At 33.8% G+C, this 21,113-nt stretch overlaps 1 long non-coding RNA gene across 1 annotated transcript; it reads right to left on the reverse strand.

Annotated features, from left to right (window-relative positions):
• Nucleotides 1-529: 529 nt before the first annotated feature.
• LOC125965068 (uncharacterized) lies at nt 530-19,667 on the reverse strand. The gene is made up of 3 exons (XR_007478561.1): nt 19,551-19,667; nt 1,085-1,178; nt 530-709 (listed from the first exon to the last, which is right to left on the reverse strand). It is a non-coding gene; the product is annotated as an uncharacterized LOC125965068 (long non-coding RNA).
• Nucleotides 19,668-21,113: the final 1,446 nt, after the last annotated feature.

Below are 21,113 nucleotides of genomic sequence, written 5' to 3' on the forward strand. Positions count from 1 at the left end.
CTTTTTCTATATAACAGAATAATGACAGTAACACCACTATGGGGTGGAGATCATGAGGGTCATCTTAGAATTCTGCCAACCATACTACTCATACCACTGTCAACCGTGTTAGACTGATATTTAGTGAAAGCAAAATGTTCATTATTGTTTCACTAAAATACTTTAGTTGTAGAAATAATGAATTCATGAATGAGCTGACAACATAGTCACTCACAAAAGCCTTGTAACTTAATTCTGGTTTTGCTTACATATCATCACATCACATGTGATTGGATTTTAGAAGCATTATCAATAATTAACTTTGTTGCACTTCCCTAGGTTGTAATTGTTGGTGAAAATGATCTTTTTAACTCAACTTCTAAAAAAAATTATTTCTGTGAAATGAAGCCACTTACCTAAGGATTTGCTTCAATTGCATAAAAGAAGTGTATCTAGGTATAAAATATAATTATCAATGTTTGTTTAATCCTTATCCAATTATCAATGTTCAGAAAGGAAGGATTAAAAGGAGTAAACAACTTACCAGTAGTTTATTACATCCTGAAGTAGAATTGATATGTTGTATAATTGTGTCTTCAGACTGAACAAGGATATCAAATTCTTCTTTAAGATAGATTTCTTTCCATTCTGGGATGATCTGAGAAAATGCATTGGGTATACACCCATAAACTAGACATAAAGTGGTAATATTCTTGATCCTAGTGAGCTCCTTGAAAATAAGAAAGGTTTCTTTGAATTCTTTTTCCCTTCAGCCATCAGTGCCTAGAACACAGTCAACTGATCAGAGTACTCCAATGGTAATTTCACCATTGTCACAAACCATTGGCTCTGGCCCAGTTTACAGACGTATTATCTTAGAACCATGCAGTGACTTTTAAATACTAGAATCAGGTGTCAATACTTTTTACATTAGGAGATTTTATATTTTTTAAACAAATATAGATGTTTGACTTATTCTGAAACACAGAACCCACATTCCCATATACAACCTATCTTCTGAAAGTGCTCCAGTTCAGCTGGGGCAAGCACTCTCCAGTTTAGCATGGTGTACAACCAGGTTGGTTTGCTTATTTACATTACCTACCTGGATCCAATGGGATTTTAAGTTTTCTATCATTTCTTCTCGCTAAATGTTGTTTTCATGATGTGTTTCAGATATGCTAGTCTCGATGAATATTCTAAGGAAGAAAAATAAAGCAATACGCTTAAGGTTATTAAGTAAAGAAACTCGACTAAACACATTTTTGAAACACCATTGCCTGCAGAGCATTTTAATGAATAACTCTTATTAATATATAACAGAGCTCACAATTTATGGTACATATTATATATTTATATTATTCTTTGCTGTTCTTACCCACTGAAAAGAATACGACACCACTTGTCATAGCCAGGCTCATCTAGCTTATGGCAAAATTTACATGCTAAAATTTTGGGCAGAGGGAAAGGAGGAGAAAGATTTGCAATTCCAGGGCAACAAGAATAAGGGGAAAAGGAAAGTAAAACAGAGAAAGAGGAAAAACTAATCCAAGGTGGTACTTGAACTAGTAAATCAAAGCTTTACAAGAAAACTTAGGTCAATGCTCAGTAACATGAGATATTACTGCAATGGCCATATGGAATCATCATGCTTCATAACAGCCATTACTTGTTCCTTCCTGTCTCCTGTCTCTCACTGGTCAAAATTCCATTTTTTTTTTTTATGTTGGTTACCTATCTCCTCCAAGTAGCCATTAGGAAAGATATATATACCACAGTAGGATGCTTCACCAGAGTCCGACAGCAGTGAGAAGTTCCAGAACCTTCAGGGTCTGGTTGGGTTGGATCTACAAGCCAGAACTGCTGCTGTTTTCTCTATAACAGGCACAATTTAGGTCTTGTTGGAGATCTACACTTACCCAGGGTCAGGCTGATACAGCCAAAAATGTTAGGAAATGAGTCACTGGCAATGGCACCCAGGAATCTTCACTAGGCAAATAGCTCAGAAAGCAAACAGAACCAAGCAAATTGGGAGGATAGATACTTCAAGGTTGATATACTTTCTATCAGGTAATGCTTAATTCTGAAAAGCTAACACAGCAGGAAAAAAGCAACAACTTTAGAGGAACTGTGATTCAGTTTTCCCTGTTGCAAAGATCTTCTTCAATTAGGTATTTGAAATCATTTTCCTTTAAGGTTTTTTTTTTCTTTTCACAGTTTACTAATTTCCTTTACATATTAGAAATTTCTCTAGTTGTATGTAAAGTGACATGACCTTTCCGGTTTTTATCTTTGTTCCCACTAAGGCTCTGGCATTGCTGCTTTTCAGCTTGGTGCTCTGTGGTGACCTAGATGGGTGGGATGGAGGTAGGGGAGGGATGTCCAAGAGGGAGGGGATATATGTATACATACAGCTGATTCACTTCGTTGTACAGCAGAAACTAATACCACATTGTAAAGCAACTCTACCCCAACTAAAAAAAAAAGATTGGCTTGTGTTTATCCTGCTCCACACAAAGTGTCTTCTTCAAATTGAAGACTGATATTTTTCTTTGATTCCTGATGTCCAGCTTTATACAAGCTTCTCAATTTACTTCCACAAATACACCAAACCAGGGCTACTGGATTTTTCTCTCAGTATAGACATTGTAGCCTAGACTTAAAAACATCCAGAAGAAAAACCTCCCAAGAGGTTTCTAACTTTAACATATTCAAATCTCTTCCTTTTAGGCCCCTCTTCTCTTTAGGCATTCTGGAATTTCCTTTTCTGAGATTCAAGATCAGCTAAGTATTTATATTTTTCTACTTGTCTACATACATAGATGGTCAACATATTCTGATCCTTCCTCATCAGTCTGACTAGTCTACTGATTCCAAATTGTATGCTTCCTTTCTTATTTTCTCTCCAAAGGAATTTCAGTTTGGGAATAAAATTTTTGTTGAAATGGAGAGAAACTCTGGAAATTTGTTTTCCTTTCTTTACTACATTTTCAGCATGGATGAAGCAGCAACAAGATGTATATTTATACCCTCTCTCCATTCTCCCACACGTACTTTTAACAATAAATCAAATAAATCTACACACCATCCTGTGAGTCAATCCAGGTGTTATGCTCCATCTATAGTCCCATCTAGTAATATGTCCTCTCTTTTTATACCCCCAAAGCCCTTAATGTTTATGAAATGTCTTTACCACAAAGACATTTAGTACTCATCATCAGCAATAATAACAATATGTGAGATTAGTAGTACTGGGGGTAGGGGTAGGAAAGAAGCAAATTTATGCTTATTTCTAGGGACATCTGGAAGGCTGGTAAGGACTCTTAGTCAAAAAGTAAGACTGAGATAACACTAGTTAGTGATTTATAATATTCTTTTTAAAGCTTGAAACTCCATGGGAGGCACCAGCTTCTCTCCATTCTTTCAGGATGTATAAATGGATGTTTTGTACTTGGTGTAAATGGTTACCAAGCATGGTTTTAGCTGTATGATCAGTGGGCAAAAAGCCCTCTCTGGAAGTGGGTGCTTGGGTTCCCTTGAAACTGAGCCACCTCACACAAATCTGGGTGTTTCATAATCTGAACCTGAAGCATGTCCTTGGAGGCTGAAAAGGATCCCAGAGGGCTGTACCTGGAAGTTTTTGGACCTTTCTGTGATTGCGTGTTCTTTCATTCTCCTGTTGTGCTGTATACTTCACTTTTCTTAAAGGCTTACATGAGTTCACGCTGTGGAGTCTTTTGAGTCCTTTCAATTAACCAACCAGTGTAAATTGATGGAAGTCTCAATAATACATGTAAAACATCATTCTATTCAGTGTAGGTATTTTTTTTGTTTTGTTTTTTTTCTGCGGTACGCGGGCCTCTCACTGCCGTGGCCTCTCCCGCCGTGGAGCACAGGCTCTGGATGCGCAGGCCCAGCGGCCATGGCCCACGGGCCCAGCCGCTCTGCGGCATGCGGGATCCTCCCAGACCGGAACACAAACCCACGTCCCCTGCATCAGCAGGCGGACTCTCAACCACTGCGCCACCAGGGAAGCCCCAATGTAGGTATTTCAAAAGGGGTGTAACTCTACCTCATTTCACAGATAGAGAAATGAAACCAGAGAAGTCATATGGTATGTTCAGTATACCACAACAAATTTCAAACTATCATATTAGTTTAAAAAAAAATGTATAAGAGAATGCTCACTGAGTTAAGAATAATAAGAATTAGGGTTTTACTTCAGCTCTGCTATCAGCAAGTTATGCCACCAGAAAAAAACGGCTTAATCATCATAGTCCTCATATGGTAAACTGAAGTAATAACACAGCCTGTATCTGTCTCATTGTTACTGAGCAAAAATAGAAGCATTTTTACAATAGATGGGCAACCATCTCTCTTTCAAGATGACAGATGGTAAAAGCTGTTCAGAATCAGATGATGATAACTGATCAAGATGCTACAGAATAAAGTACATAACTCCTAATGAGAAGCAAGGATCGGGGGGGATATTTTGATGCAGAATTTTTGAGTATTAAAGAGAAGATGAGAAAATTTTATGAGAAAAAAATGAGTTTTTCAACACAAAATCAAGATAATATTTATTGATACTTTCAATTATTTAAAAAAAAGGAGTGAAAGGAAATAGTAGGCTAAGGAATTAGAATATACAAATTAAGAAGACAAAATTGAGAAGCTACAAATAAACTGAAGAGTTTTATTTTTGAGAAATTGAAATTTAAAAAAAATTTAACTAAAAGAGTGAGGAAGATTGTGTCAGAATAAGAAATCTAATCTGCGGAGGAAAAAAAGATTCAGAAGCTATCACAGAAATGAATATGATTAAGCTGTTTGAAAATAATTTACTGGGGCTTCCCTGGTGGCGCAGTGGTTGAGAGTCCGCCTGCCGATGCAGGGGACACGGGTTCGTGCCCCGGTCCGGGAAGATCCCACATGCCGCGGAGCGGCTGGGCCCGTGAGCCATGGCCACTGAGCCTGCGCGTCCAGAGCCTGTGCTCCGCAACGGGAGAGGCCACGGCAGTGAGAGGCCCGCGTACCGCAGAAAAAAAAAAAAAAGAAAATAATTTACTGATTTAGTGATTTTGAATGAATTGATACTGTTTTCAATACATTAAAGATAGAGGTGAATTGAATAACATAAATGAAAAACAGAAATGGACAACACAAATGACATTTTAAATAAACATGTATGCGTATACACACACACACACATATAGAGAGAGAGAGGACAGAAGACAATGAAGGCCATTCTCATGAATGAATCCCAAAGAAAATATATTTCTTTTGAAGATTTCTTACTATAAACATCAATCTGTAAGAAAAGGAGCACTGTGCTGATAATTAGTGAAAAAAGTCAACTGTTTGCTACAAATAGAAACTTGAGAAGGAAATTTTCTAAGTGTAAATCATAAAAAACTTTTTGATAAAAGCAACCATGATTTTTCTTTTAAAATTATTTAAATAGCACCTACTATTAAGTAAGAACAAAGAGCTGATACTAATTTTATTACTATATTTGTAGCAAAACAGTAGCAGGAGGTTACTAAGTGTCAAAATTGGATACAATGTCACAACTAAAAAATTAGCAAAGACCTAGAACTGGAATCACCACTGTACTATAATTAATTGCCTACTATTTGGGGGAACAAATAAATATGTGTACAGAATTATTTTATATGTATTAAATTAAATTAACTACAAGCGTGGTTTACACATTAGTGGAAAAGGTGCACTGTCATATATTTATGATATTTTTGTTATTGTTAAATTTATTGTTGCAAAGAACATTTGTAAAATTACATTTACCCACTCTATTTCCTTAGGTTGAAATACAAGTATAAATTACTTCATTAAAGATATAGGAACATTTTTTTTTTTTTTTTTTTGGTACGCGGGCCTCTCACTGTTGTGGCCTCTCCCATTGTGGAGCACAGGCTCTGGAGGCGCAGGCTCAGCGGCCATGGCTCACGGGCCCAGCCGCTCCACGGCACGTGGGATCTTCCCAGACCGGGGTACGAACCCGCGTCCCCTGCATCAGCAGGTGGACTCTCAACCACTGTGCCACCAGGGAAGCCCTATAGGAACATTTTTAATGTTTTAATATAAACTGGCATACACATTGACCATAAACAGTTCAATACATGGTTTTTCCTTGCTCAATATAGAAGCATGATTTAGAAATCTAAATTGAACACCACTTTATATTTCTTTCAGCAACGGATTAAGTTCATCTAACAGGTTGTCAATAGGTCCTAAGGTACTCGGGTTTTTTAGTTTGCCCTGCTTTTATGTGGGAAGTCCAAATTTGAAAATTTCCACTAGATTTTACAACATCCCTTTACATCTTTGTAATTTAGTCATTTTGCCTTACAATGCCATACAATGGGCTATTACATTCCTTGGTGAAATGTAAAATTTAAAGAGATATTAAACCCAAATAACTTCACTGCCTATAAGAGAAATGACAGGGAAATGCTGTCCTAGATCATGTTGTTTTATGGCACTTGTGATTAAGCTCATATATATGTTGGATGCTAAAGATCTGGTAATGTGTACATATTCTCAAATTTTTACGGAGAAAGAAGAATTAAAATAAATTGTATGGTAAAAATAAAGTTGTAGGTGGTATCAACTCTTAAACTTGGCTGTGCTTCAAATGTTGATAAGAAAACTCTTTGAACTTTAGAATGTATTTTATGTAGATAATTTTATAATTGTAGTTAAGACCAGGATGTCCTGAAGTAAATTATTTCAACCAAAATTGGACTAGTTTATAAATCCTGTAGTACTGGTTTGAAATCTGGACATTACGCACAGGAAAGGGTAAGAGGGGAATAAAAGGATGCCTAGATACCATTCTAAGAAAGAAATTAAAATGTGTAAAACATTTTTGGTACATATATACCTATTCTGCACCACTTTTCACTTCAAAGTATCATTTTCTTTATGTTCTCAAGTACCTAATAGGTTCATGTTGCAATTTCTCAGTTCTATCACATGTGACCTAAAATTACCTACCTCACCTTTCCTTCATATTTGGAAACTACTTTTCCCAGAGCAGCTAGTCTCAATTATCTATTAGATGTAAGTTGATCTTATTAAACTAATTTAATGTTTTTCAAATTTGACAGATGATAAAAATTATCTGGGTTGTATATTCAATATTAGAAATTCTCAGGTCCCATCCCAGACCATCTGATTGATCTGTTTGAATTAACCCATGCCAGTATTTTGTTTTATTTTTGTTTTTTGTTTGTTTTGCATTTTATTTAGTCAACCACAAACATTTAGATGTTCAATAGCAGTGGACAATGAAACAGAAATCAAATCAGTTACTTTAATATGTATTCCTTCTTCTTTACAACAAAAGCAAAAAAAAAAAAGTCTTTCTGCTTTAAGGGAAAAATCAGAAAAATAGGCCAATATATTTTTGTTATGCACAGTAACATAAACAGCTACAAGAAATCTGATTGTAATAATAAGAGAACTTGGATGTTGGCTTGCACATTTATTCATTAAAAGGAAGATGGGGGCTTCCCTGGTGGCGCAGTGGTTGAGAGTCCGCCTGCCGATGCAGGGGACACGGGTTCGTGCCCCGGTCCGGGAAGATCCCACATGCCGCGGAGCAGCTGGGCCCGTGAGCCATGGCCGCTGAGCCTGAGCGTCCGGAGCCTGTGCTCCGCAATGGGAGAGGCCACAACAGTGAGAGGCCCGTGTACCGCAAAAAAAAAAAAAAAAAAAAAAAGGAAGATGGGCCATCATTCTACAAGAGCATGCCTCCACCTGCCTTCATCTGATACTCTTAAGATTTCACATACAAGTAATACCAAGTTAGTTTCAACACTAAAGCTAATTCATATTCCTCATTATTTACTGCTCATGTTTGCCTTAACCAGACAGTAACTCTGGAAGGCTGATGCTTTTCTCTGCTTGTTTTAGTCCACAATTTGTACACTATCTGTGGCAGATACCTTATGCTCAGGCCTTAACTTCAGAAGTTGAACTGTAGATGAAATCTGAAATCTCTGAAGCAACTTCTTCTAGCTTCTCTGGTATAGCATTTAGAGACAGTCCCCACATTACGATGGTGTGAAAGTAATACATGTTCAGTAGAAACCATACTTTGAATTATGAATTTTGATCTTTTCCTGGACTAGTGATACTCAGGATGATACCATCTCATGATGCTTGGTAGATCCACACGATCATCAGGATAAACAACCCGCACACTTACAACCATTCTGTACCCATACAAACATTCTGTTTTTTACTTTCAGTATAGTATCCAATAAAGTACATGAAATAATCAACACTTTATTATAAAACTGGCTTTTTGTTACATGGTTCTGACCAACTGTAGCCTAATGTACATGTTCTGAGCATGTTTAAGGTAGGCTGGACTCAGCTATGTTATTCGGTAAGTTAGGTGTATTAAATGCATTCTTGATTTACTATATTTTCAAGTAACAATAGGTATATTGGGATGTAACCCTATAGTAAGTTGAGGAAGATATATATATATATATATACACATATATATATATATATACCATGTTACAAATATTGCTAATATGCATTTATTTAGCCCACACTGATATATCATTATAAATAAGTGTATATAACATAATATATATTATAATACTATATAATGTGAATATGGCAAAGTGTAAAACGCACCTACTAATTAAGGAAAGGACATTTAGATTACTTCATATTTTTAAAATGTATTATAAAAAACACTATGATGAACATCTTTATAGATAATTATCTCTTTGCATTTGTGACTTTTGCTTTTGCATAGTTTTCTATGTAGAAGCAATAAGAAAAATATGCTATTAAACGTTTTACAAAAGACCTGACACTGAATCTGCTTTTTATATTTAGAAAGGTGTATAACTTATATCAAATAACTTGGCTCTTTATCAGAGAAGATTCCCTGGAAGATCGTATATGGATAAAAGGCGGCAGTCTTGAAGGAGAAGGCAGAAAATAAAGGAGGGTTGAAACATTCTGCATTAAAAAATTAGAGGAATTCAAAATTTGTTCAAAATTTGTACCCAGTAATTTGAAAGAGAGAGACAGAGAAAGGAAGGGAGGAAGGAAGGAAGGAAGGAAGGAAAGAAGAGAGATGCTGAGAAGAAAGTAAGGGAATGAATAAAGAAAAAATGGGAAGGGGAATTTCATCTTGGAAGAGAAGAAGAAAAGGAGGGAAAGAGTTGAACAACATAGTAAGGAAAAGAGGATCAGGTAGAATCTCTTATAGTGGGAATGGAAAAGGGACTTTTCTGTGCAGGAGATTGTTTATGTATACAATATATGCATATCATCTTCCTGATTCTTATTGACTGTCAGATAAATTCTATGAGGTTTTTTGATAAAAAGTTTGTTTCCCAAGGTTTTAAAGCTTCTTATAATTTAATAATTCTATAGTTGCATAGTAACCCTTTGTAGACTTTCCACAGTGTATTTAACTAATATGGCATTGTTTGACCATAGTAATATAATTTTAGCTATTATAAATTATGTTTTGCTGAGCATATCTATAAATGGATGTTGTCACATATCTTGATCATTCCTAAAATTGGAGATACTGTAACATATGTCACAATATTTTTCCTTAATTGAAATTGGTCAGTGAAATAGGGATATTTTAAAGACTCTACACTTCCAAATTTTCCACTGGCCTGGTAATGCTGCATTATTTTACACTCCATCTGGGGTGTGTGAGTTTGCTTTCTAACTTACTCAAAGTTCACTAGGTACAAGAAACTTTTCTTTTTTTTCCTAAACTTAATTTGGGGTGATAAAACATATTTCATTCTAAAATTGGGATACTTTGAATTGGGATACTTTAAAAAGTATATTTTGAATACATTTTGTGTATTTATACACCATCTGTATCTCTGTATTCCTTCTTTTATGAATTACTGGCACACGTAAAACATTTTTTGTGGGTGATGTAAAAGCGTTTTAAATGTTAAAATCGTTAAATAATTTTGTGTAACACACACTTATATTCTTGTACATACTATGAATTAAAATACTAATAGGTATTTTAATATTCAGCATCCTTATATTACTAAGTGTAGTTGGACTAATATTTTCTTTGTGTGCTATGTTACGTTTTGGCATATTTATGTTACATTCTTGTGTCTTTATTTTATATATTCTGGTCTAAATTTGTAAAACAAAACTGATGTTAGTTTTCTATTGCTGCCATAACAAATTAAAAAAAACTTGCTGGCTCAAACGACAAAAATTATTATCTTACAGTTTTGTAATATAGAATTCCAACATGGGTTGCACTAAAATCAAAGTTCAGCATGGCTGCCTTCCTTTCTGCAGGCTCAATGGGAGTATCAGTTTCCTTCACTTTTCCAGCTTCCAGAGACCATTCCCATTCCCTGGCACGTGGCCCCCTTCCTTCACCTTCAAAGAACTTCTGTCATCACATCTTTTTCTCTGACTACAGCTGAGAATGATTCTCCATTTTAAGGACTCATTTGATTAGATTGGGTCCAGCTGGATAATCCAGGGTAACCTCCCTATATCAAGGTTTATAAACTTAAACACATCTTCAAAATCTCTTTTGCCATGTAAGGTAACAGATTCTTGAGATTAGGATGAGGACGTCTTTTTAATTGCTTATTGGCTTTTAAGTCTCCCCTTATCTAACAGGCTTGATTCTACACTTACAATATCATTATACCTTGAAATCCATTACTAATGCTTAGCTGATTCTCTCATTCACACTCTCTGAAATCATTTCAAGATTTTGAAATTTTGGAGTGAATCTTTTGATTATTTCCTAGATGCAGATATTAAACAGGAAGAATCATTTTGGTGTGTTTTCCCTCTCCTTTGCACTGAAATTATTTTATTTGGAAATCATACTCCTTCACTCAATAACAGCTAAAATACCTCCCTCTTTCCTCTTTATACTAGTCTGCTTGAGCTGCCATAACAAAATATCACCGGCTGGGTGGCTTAAACAATGGAAATGTATTTCTCACTGTTCTTGAGGCTGGGAAATCTAACATCAATGTGCTGACAAGATGCCATGACCTCTTCTCTTGGCTTGTAGGCAGCTGACATCTTGCTGTGTGCACATATGACCACTTCTTTGTACACAAGTGGAGAAAGAAAGAAATCTCTGGTGTCTATTCCTCTTCGTATAAAGAAATCATCTCTATCAGATTAGGGCCCTGCCCTTGTAACCTCATTTAACCTTAATTACCCCTTTAAAGAGTATCTTTAAATACGGCCACATTGGGGGGTTAGGACTTCAACATACGAATTGGGGGGGTGGACACAATTCAGTCTATAATACTCTCCCATCTTCGAAAGCAATCTAGAGACATTAAGTTCTCATAATATGCAGCTTAGACAGTGTGGAGACCATTCCCATACAATCATCTTAACATTCTGTAATAAATTAGCATTTATTTAAAAAATTCAAAACTGCATTTACGCAATTCTCTGAAAAAAGCATATATTCTAAAAATATATATATCCTAACTTACACCTAACTTAAACAAGTGGGTTGGGAATATGAAATATAAATTACTATTCAGAAAAATCAAGCCAATAAATTAACCTTAAAATATTGTATCAAGACTGAAATGTCTCTACAATTTGAGAGAAATTGTCCAACAATTGAGACAGTGTCAGTTATCCTGGAACATGAAGTGAGATGAAAAGGCAGAGATAATGTTTAAGATGACATACAATTAATTTTTAAAATTACTATTCAAAATATAGAAAATAGAAATGTGTGACATTAATGAGTCAACATATACAAAAAGAAACAGACTTATATCACCACTACCCCTATTTGCAGAGAACATAATAACAATAGGTCATGGAAATAAAAATAAATTTTACACTAAAATGATAGTTCCATAAGGACAGAACTCTCTTTAGCTCACTCCTGTATCCCTAAAATCTGCATAGATCATGCAACTAATAAAGTCTTTTTTTAAATGATTAAAGAAATAAAAAATATATATAATGCACATGGAAATAAGAACACACCCTTAAAATAAAAACACAGAGCCCTTTTGTGAGGAACCAAATAGAATTTTTAAATACAAAAGTATGGGAATAGAAATTTAAAAATTATTGCAATAATTGGACACAGATGAAGAGAGAATTCATTAACTGGAAGATATATCTGAAGAAATTACTCAGCATAATGAAAAAAAAGAAGAATATGCCAAAGACCAGACAGTTTCACAAGTTAATTCTTCTAAACATTTTTATAAGAATTAACACCTATCCTTCTCAAACTATTCCAAATAATTGCAGAGGAGGGAATACTTCTGAACTCACTCTAGTAGATCAGCATCAACCTGGTACCAAAACTAGTCAAAGACACCACAAAAAAAGAAAATTACAGGCCAATATCACTGATGAAATTTGATGCAGAAATCCACAACAAAATTTTAGCTAACTCAATTCAACAATACACTAAAAGGACCGAACACCATGATCAAGTGGGATTTATTCTCAGGGTGCAAGGATGGTTCAATATCCAGAAATCAATGTGATACACTACATTAACAAACTGAAGAATAAAAATCATACGATTATCTCAATTAATGCAAAAAACAACATCTTGACAAAATTCTACATTTATTCATGACAAAATTCTCAACAAAGTGGGTATAGAAGAAACATACCTCTACATAATAAAGGCCATTTATGACCAACCTACAATAACATCAAACCAACATTTCATCATCAATGCTGAAAAGTTAAAAGCATTTTCTCCAGTATCAGGAAAAGTCAAGAATGCCCATTCTCACCACTTTTATTCAACATAGTATTGGAAGTCCTAGCCACAGCAATCAGACAAAAAAAAAAAAGAAGAAAGAAATTAAAGGACTCCAAACTGGAAAGAAAAGTAGGACAGCTACATGCAAATGAATCAAACTAGACTACTTTCTCATATCATACACAAAATAAACTCAAAATTATTTAAAGACTTAAATGTAAAACCTGAAATGATAAAACTCCTAGAAGAAAACAGGCAGTATGTTCTTTGACATCAGTCTTAGCAACTGTCTCCTCAGACAGGGGAAACAAAAGCAAAAATAAACAAAATGGGACTACTCCAAACTAAAAACTTTTGCACAGTGAAGAAAACTTTCAACTAATCAGAAAAACTGCCTACTGAATGGGTGAAGATATTTGCAAATGATATATCTGATAAGGGTTTAATATACAAAATATACAAAGAACTAATACAACTCAACATCAAAAAAACAAACAACCCAACTTAAAAAGTGCAGAGGACTTTAAGAGACATTTTTTCCAAGAAGATATACAGATGGCCGTCAGACATGTGAAAAGATGCTCAGCATTATTAATTATCAGGGAAATGCAAATCAAAACCAAAATGAGATACCACTTCACACCTGTCAGAATGGTTATCATCAAAAAGAAAGCACACAAGTATGGGTGAGTATGTGGAGAAAAGGAACCCTCTTGCACTATTGGTGGGAATGTGAATTGGGACACCCACTATGAAAAATAGTATGGAGTTTCCTCAAAAAATTAAAAACAGAACTGCCATATGATAATTCAGCAATTTCACTTCTGTCTATTTATCCAAGGAAAACAAAAACATTAACCTGCAAATTCATGTGCAACCCAATGTTTGTGCAGTATTATTTACAACAGCCAAGATATGGAAGCAACCTCAGTGTCCACAGATATATGAATGGATAAAGAAGGTGTGAAATATATATACACATACACACAATGGGATGTTACTAAGCCATTAAAATAATGAAATCTTGCATTTTGTGACAACATGGATGGATGTATTGTGCTAAGTGAATTAAGTCAGGCACAGAAAAAGAAATATCACATGATCTCACTTATATCTGAAGTCTAAAAAATGAAACAAATAAGTAAACAAACAAAACAAAAGGAAAACTGATTCAGAGGTATGGAAAACAAACATGTGGTTGCCAGAAGGGTGAGGGGTGATGGGTAAAGGGGATTAAGAGGTACAAACTAATGGTTATATAATAAACAAATCATAGGGATGTAATATACAGCATACAGAATATGGTCAATAGTATTATAATAATTTTATATGGGACAAATTACTACTAGACTTGTGATCATTTTATGATATATGTAAATATCAAGTCATTTTGTAGTACACCTGAAACTAACAATATTATATATCAATTATATTTCAATAAAAATATTTAACTCCTAGAGTCATTCAGACTGGAAAGTGTACTATTCTCATGGCAAATTAATTTCTAAACCCAGTACATACCAAGAATTTATTATACTTAGAGAATATTGTGACCTTTATTGTAATATCATTTAATTTCCTTCCATACTTGCCCTAGGTAAAGCTATGTTTTCCTTTCTCATGTGGTGGCCATAACTTCTTATTGGCTGGTTGATAAAGCCTTATCACCACAAATTTGCTTTCCAAATCAGAAACCACACTTAATTTATTTTTAATAATCAAACCAGAGTGAATTTGAAAGCACAGAATATGGTCTGAGAGAGACTGAAGATTAACCAGAGAGAATTCCTTAAAGAAATCTTCCAATCTAGGTGGAGTCCCAAACAAGATAAAGTGAAATAAAGTTTAGGCTGCCAATCCAGCACCAACTATCAGAGCCTGATTCTAGCAATCGTCAGGCCAAGACTGCAAACTTCAACTGGTAATTTCATTATAGTAATTTAAGATGTGCCCCACCCGCCCCCAAAATAGTCAAGACTATATTTTTAAGACTTTCCCTAGTTTATAATCTTCTCACAGTTTTTACATATAATTATAACTTAATTAGATATAGAAATCCTATATTGTCTAAATAAATTTAGGTGCACAGGAAAAGTTTCATGGCATCATGATTTCGGGGTTTTTTGTTACTTTTGCTTTTATTTTCATTAAGTTTGTATAATTTTCTGTCTTTAATAGGAGTTAAAGGAATATATCTAGTTAGAATATGTTTGCATTCATTTTTACATAGAATAATATCAGATTTTTTCTATCTTCAGACTAAATACATCCAAAGTGTTTTTATTTTTGTTTTCAAAAATAATTTTATTATGCATAATTCATGCATACCAAAGTATATAATGTTCATATAAAGAATAATATTGAACTGAATATTCATGTAATAAAACACCTGTGTGTGAATTACAACATTAAGAGTACATTGAAAGCACATTGTTTAAAATAAAATTGCATTTTCCTCCTACATCTCCGATATAATCACTATTCTGAATTTAGTGTTTACCATTCACTTTAATAAATATATATTTTAGCCTCCTATGCATGCATCCATAATTAGATATGGTTTACTTTTACAGAGTGTTAAACTTTATAAATGGAGTAATTATGAATGAAGTATCCTGATTTACTAAATCTTATCTTTGTAGGAGTCTTCATGGAGAGGCATATTGTTCTACCAGCATGCTATCCTTTTATCATATGCATATATTTCAATTTACTTTTGCATTCAAACGTGTCATTGTGACTTTTGTGACAAAAAAATGACCTTCTGTTTTTCTGTTATAAGCAGTATTGTTCTGAACATTTTCTATATATCTCCCAGTGTCATATGCAAGGATTCACTAGGATATTTTTCTAGAATGTTGAACATCTTTTCATGTTTATTAACTATTCATATTTTCTCTTGTATGACATGCCTATTCATGACTTTCCTCTCTTTTGATTGTTGCTTTCTTTTTATAATTGATTCTTAAGTATTGCATAATGCTTTTTTGCCAGTCCATTCTGACTGATATAGCTATATCAGCTTTCTTTCTTGTATTGATGCGATATATATATAAAATTTATGTATGCTACACGTATAAATATATATTTACAAAGCTCTCATTTTAATAGTTTGCATTGTTTTCAGTAGTCTATAATAGACAATCATGTTTACAAATAATGATATGATATTTGTACTTTTTGGTCTTATTGTGCTGATTTCAAATGAAACAAAATTTACAATAGAAATAGATGAAGACAAGCATTCTTATTTTTTCCCAATTTTAATGGAAATGAGTTTAACATTTCAATATTAGGATGCCATTTGATAAAGGATTTTGATAGATATACTTTTCAGATTAAAGAATTTCCATTCTATCCCTTGTTATCTAATATTTTATTTGTTTTGTTTATGATAAATTGATATTTACTTTGACCACATGTTTTTCCCTGCATCTTTTGTAATTGTAGGTCCTTTTTTTTTCTTTTAAGTGGTTAAAATGGAGAATTAAATTGATAACTATTCTAACATTAAATCCAACTTGAATTCCTGGGATAAATCCTACATGGTTCATATACTTTATATATTGACAGATTTCATCTGTAATTGTTTATAATTTTTGCATCTATTGTTATGATTGATACTGGCCTATAATTTTTCTTTCTTATATGCTTTTTGTTTGATTTTTTTTCAAAGCTATTCAAGCCACACACATTTTTATGTTATGTTTTATTTATTTATTTTTTTTGCAAAATACTCTCTGTTTTATTGTCTTTGGAATAGTTTGTTTATGCTTGGTATTAACTATGTTTGGCATTTCTTAATATTTGTTTGATCACCCTTAAAGCTGCCTGGATTTGGTAATTTTTTATGTGATCATCTTAATTACTGTTTCAACACCTTTAATAGTTATAGAATCACTAACATTTTCCATTTCTTCTTGTTTTAGTAGGCTGAATTTTGCTGGAAATATGACAAGTTAGCTACACTTTCACATTTTTAACTTACTGGTATCAATGTTATTATTTTTTCTTATTATTATCTTAATGTCTATTGTATTTATGCCTGCTTTCTTAGAGTTCTTGTTTGAAATTTTGTTTATTTGGACATTCTATTTTTATTTCAATGAGGCTTGCTAGAGATCTGACAATTTTATTAGTCTATTCAAACATTACATTTTTTGACATTTTTGATCATGCTACTTGTTTTATTTCTTATGTTGATTCTATTTTATTCTTTTCTGATCCATATTTTTTCCATCCTTCATTTATCTGTGATTTTTCTTTTGCTCCTTTCCTATTGTCTGAATTTAATTGTTTAACTCATTCATGTTTATCTTTCTTCTTTTTTGATATAAGCATCTTAAGGCTGAACATTTTCCACTACATGACTACACCACTTCAGTGGATGTATTTAGCTACATCCACTAGGTACTGATACATGGATTTTTAATTCATTCTATGTATTGTCTAATTTCTTTTTAGACATTAGGCATTTTAGGTGTTCCTTTTAGATTATTTTTATTATTCCTGAAATATAGCTTTTACATTGTTTAACTGGGTTTGAAAATTATTAGATTTTTTTTTCTCAGACAGGAAGAAAAAGGAATGCACAATCCTAGCAGAGATTGGAGGAACAGCATAAGTTCAAAATCAGATACAATGACTTTGAGATATCAGAATCTTAGATATGCAGAAATGTAAAGCAGGCAGATGAAACTCAGGGAAGTCCAGGCCAGAGATATAAATTTGAGAATTGCTTGCATATAGATCGACTTGAAATGCATGAGAATCAACATGATTCTCCTGGGAGAAGGTGCATAGTTAGAACTAAGAGGACTCAGCACTAAGGGTTAAGGAACCCCAGCATCTGAAAGTCAGGAATTTTCAAGTGATAAAGTAAAGGCAGTTTCATTGATAAAATGAAGCAGCTTAGTTGTTAAATAGAGTAGATAAATAATTTGGCAGCTAGAGGAGACATTTGGTCAAAAGGTCGATTAAAAAAAAAATCCTGGAGAGAGTGATTGAAGACATAGAAGAGAGGAGGGGAAAACTAGAAAAGTAAAAACGTAAAGCAGCCTAAAATAAAAAGACTGACAACATCAGATGTTGTCAAGAAAGTGAAACAACTAGAATTTTATATTTATTGTTGGTGGGAATATAAAACACACAATGATTTTGTAGAAATGAACTCTGTCAGTTTCTTATAATAACCATATATTTTGTGAGCCAGCAATTCCACCCATAGATACTGATCCAAAAGAAATAAAAATGTATATTCATAAAAGTATGTCCATAGCTCCTATATTCCTAATAGCCCCAAATCAGAAATAACCCAACTGTTCATTAATAGCAGAAGAGATGAGTACACTGGAGTACATTCAGAAAATATAATATTACTCATCCATGAAAATAAACTACTGATACATGTAACAACATGGATGAATCTAAAAAAATGTGCAGAGTTAAAGAAGCCAGACACAAAGTAGTATATCCTATATGATTCCATTTTATATGAAGTTCTAAAACAGGCAAAACTAATTTTTGTTGGAAAAAAAAAGAACAGCAGTTTCCTCTTTTGTGGGTGGAGGTAAGGTATTGATTGGGAGGGAGATGTGGGAATTTTCTGGGGTGAGAATAATGTCCTATATCTTGATAAGGGGTTGGGTTATACAAATGCATGTGTTTATCGAAACTCAACAAGTATATATTCCATTGGATGTAAAATTTACTTCAAGGGAAAAAATCCAAAAATAAATATTAAAGTCTAGGCATGATAGTCATGTTGAATTATTTAGGGGAAATGTAATGTCTGAAATTTACTTGGAAATACATTTAAAAATTACAAATTTACAAGATGGTTGGATGGTAGATGGTTAGCTATGTGATAAAATGAATATAGAGAAATATCAAGTATCTACTGAATCTAGGTAGTGAATACATGGATGTTTACTTTCTATGTGTTTGAAAATTTTTATAACAGAATGTTGGGGAAATAGGCAGTAGGGAGAAGGTTTCTGGAACTTATGTGGCTGGATTTCCTTTTGATATGAGGAATGCCATATCAATGCAAGGATTTGTAGGGAAAAAGCAGAAGAGGCGCTGGTCCTGGAATAAACCAACTCCAACAGAAAAAGAAGAAATAAGCATAATTAAGTCATTCTGGTATGATAAAATTCCTCACAAATCTCAATTTGTAGAATCGGGAAAAATGTCTGGATTTTTTTTATGGCCCAAAACTGCTCACCAGTTTTTGAGACTATTAAGGGCATAGCCAACTCGTGGCACAGTGACCACTCATTGCCATTTCCGTTAATCAAGTGTTCCTTTTCTTCCTGTAGCATACTCTTGAATCATGCTAAGAGCCAAAAATCATAGTCTTTTTAACTGCATAAGGCATCTCCTTTTCCATGTCTGTTTGTTCATTTAAAATCTATTCTTCACTATTATACTTAGGAATCCTTTCTTTTGCTCTCTCAATGCTTTAGAGTTCAAGGCATCTTCATTTCCTTTTTGTGACTCCCTCTGACAGCTGATGCAAGCTGGCAGAAGACGAAAGGTATTTAAAGTGTGGCAGAAGCGCTCAGTTCACATAAAGCAGTGATTCTCTCCTCTGATACATTCTTGATTGCTCTGAACTGTGCTGGCTTAAACAAGTCCTATCTCTATATTATTTCATACAGTATTTGAATTTTCCTCTGAGGAGCATGCCCTCACTCATTTGTTTGCATGTTTATATTTTCTGTGGCAAGCAAGAATAAAGGAAAAGGGAAAGGTGAGGGTTGTCTCTAAAGGAGAAATGCAGGAGTGGACTGACCTGAAAGGTGCCATCACATATAGCAGGGGAGACAGGAGCATGCTTTGTGGAAAAGGAATGCACCACGCAGAAGCAGCACTGCCAAGATGGTCCTTAAAATCAGCTCCATGTAGAGACTGGACCCTGAAATTAACAGCAAACATTCTTTTTGGATTCTTTTTTTAATGACAAAGTTTCAGTAAAATTTTACCAAGGTTGAGGGGAAAAGTAAAAACAAAATTTGTTAAAAAGTAGCATGTATATTCAAACTTTAAATTTCTTGCCAGTTCAGCAATGTTAGATGTCATGGGTAACACAGGGAATACTTATTTAAAATTTTCATATACTCTCAGAATGAATCAAGATTAAAATGAGGAGGTGCACATATTAATGTAAAAGGAGCAAAATCTCAAGCCTTCTTCCAGGTGAAAGATTAGTCATTTAGGTCCTTCCCATCTCAAAGGCAAAACTGCAACTGTTCTTTGCTTGCTTTAGAAACAAGCTTGTTAAAAATAGTTCTCCAGACATTTCCACTCTGTTAGATAACTAACATACAATGTTTAAGAAACAACCCCTTTCCTTAATCCTGATCAAAGTATAAGGAACTTTGTAATAGCAAGTACATTTGATCTAAGAGGCTGATCATATATGAGCAGATGTATAAACTCTGCTTTAGGTAGCCTGACACAAACAGACATTTTAAAATGTGTTTAGATTTTTCAGTGTACCTCTTACTGTCAAGTTTTGTTTTTATTTTTGGTGTTGTTAGTGCCATGCACAAAGTAGGTTAGTGTGTGTTTAATTATCCAAACATAAAAAGAAACTTGAGAAAACGTCTTTATTTCAAATTCTGACTTTGTCTCCTGTACTCCAGTTCTTACTGGTATTAGACACAGTGACATATAGACAGAGAAGGGACATGACATAGATAAAACAAACAAAAATTGACCAAAATACAGGAAGATGATATTTATAATGCCGCTGACAAAGGCAGTCACTTCACTTTAAATAATGTGGCATGCTGCAAAACTATAGTAATTACTAGAATTTCATTTTCATTAACTAATAAACCAAGGAAAACAATTTAAGTATCTGAATGTCATTTTTCAAATGAAAATAAACTGTAAACATTTGAATAACATCACAGCAGGGATAATATACCTAAGAAAATCTATTGAAAAATGCTAGTGGATTCATCCTCTTCTATCACATTAAAACTGCAATTGACTGTAAACCTCCTACCACTCTCCACTGAGACTTTAATTGTAAAGATTCCTGTTACATATCATATTAGAATTTAGTTAAAATTGTAGAACACATTATTTCCAATCAGATAGCCAACCATCACTCACAAAGATTTTTAAAAAGGTGATTAATAATTCATCTCAGATAAGGAAAAGATCTATATTTATACCATCTCCTCAGCCACCATAAACTACCTGACAATTGTTCAGTAATGATGCCCAGTAAATTCTTTAAAATGGTAATTTGTCATTCTGTCACTTCATTTGTGACCTAAAATTCCTCACTTGAGGCATCATCAAATAAATTAATCACTTTCCAGGATCCATTTCTCTGTTCTGC

The sequence above is a fragment of the Orcinus orca genome, chromosome 7, assembly GCF_937001465.1.
Source record: "Orcinus orca chromosome 7, mOrcOrc1.1, whole genome shotgun sequence".
NCBI classification, from domain to species: Eukaryota; Metazoa; Chordata; class Mammalia; order Artiodactyla; family Delphinidae; genus Orcinus; species Orcinus orca.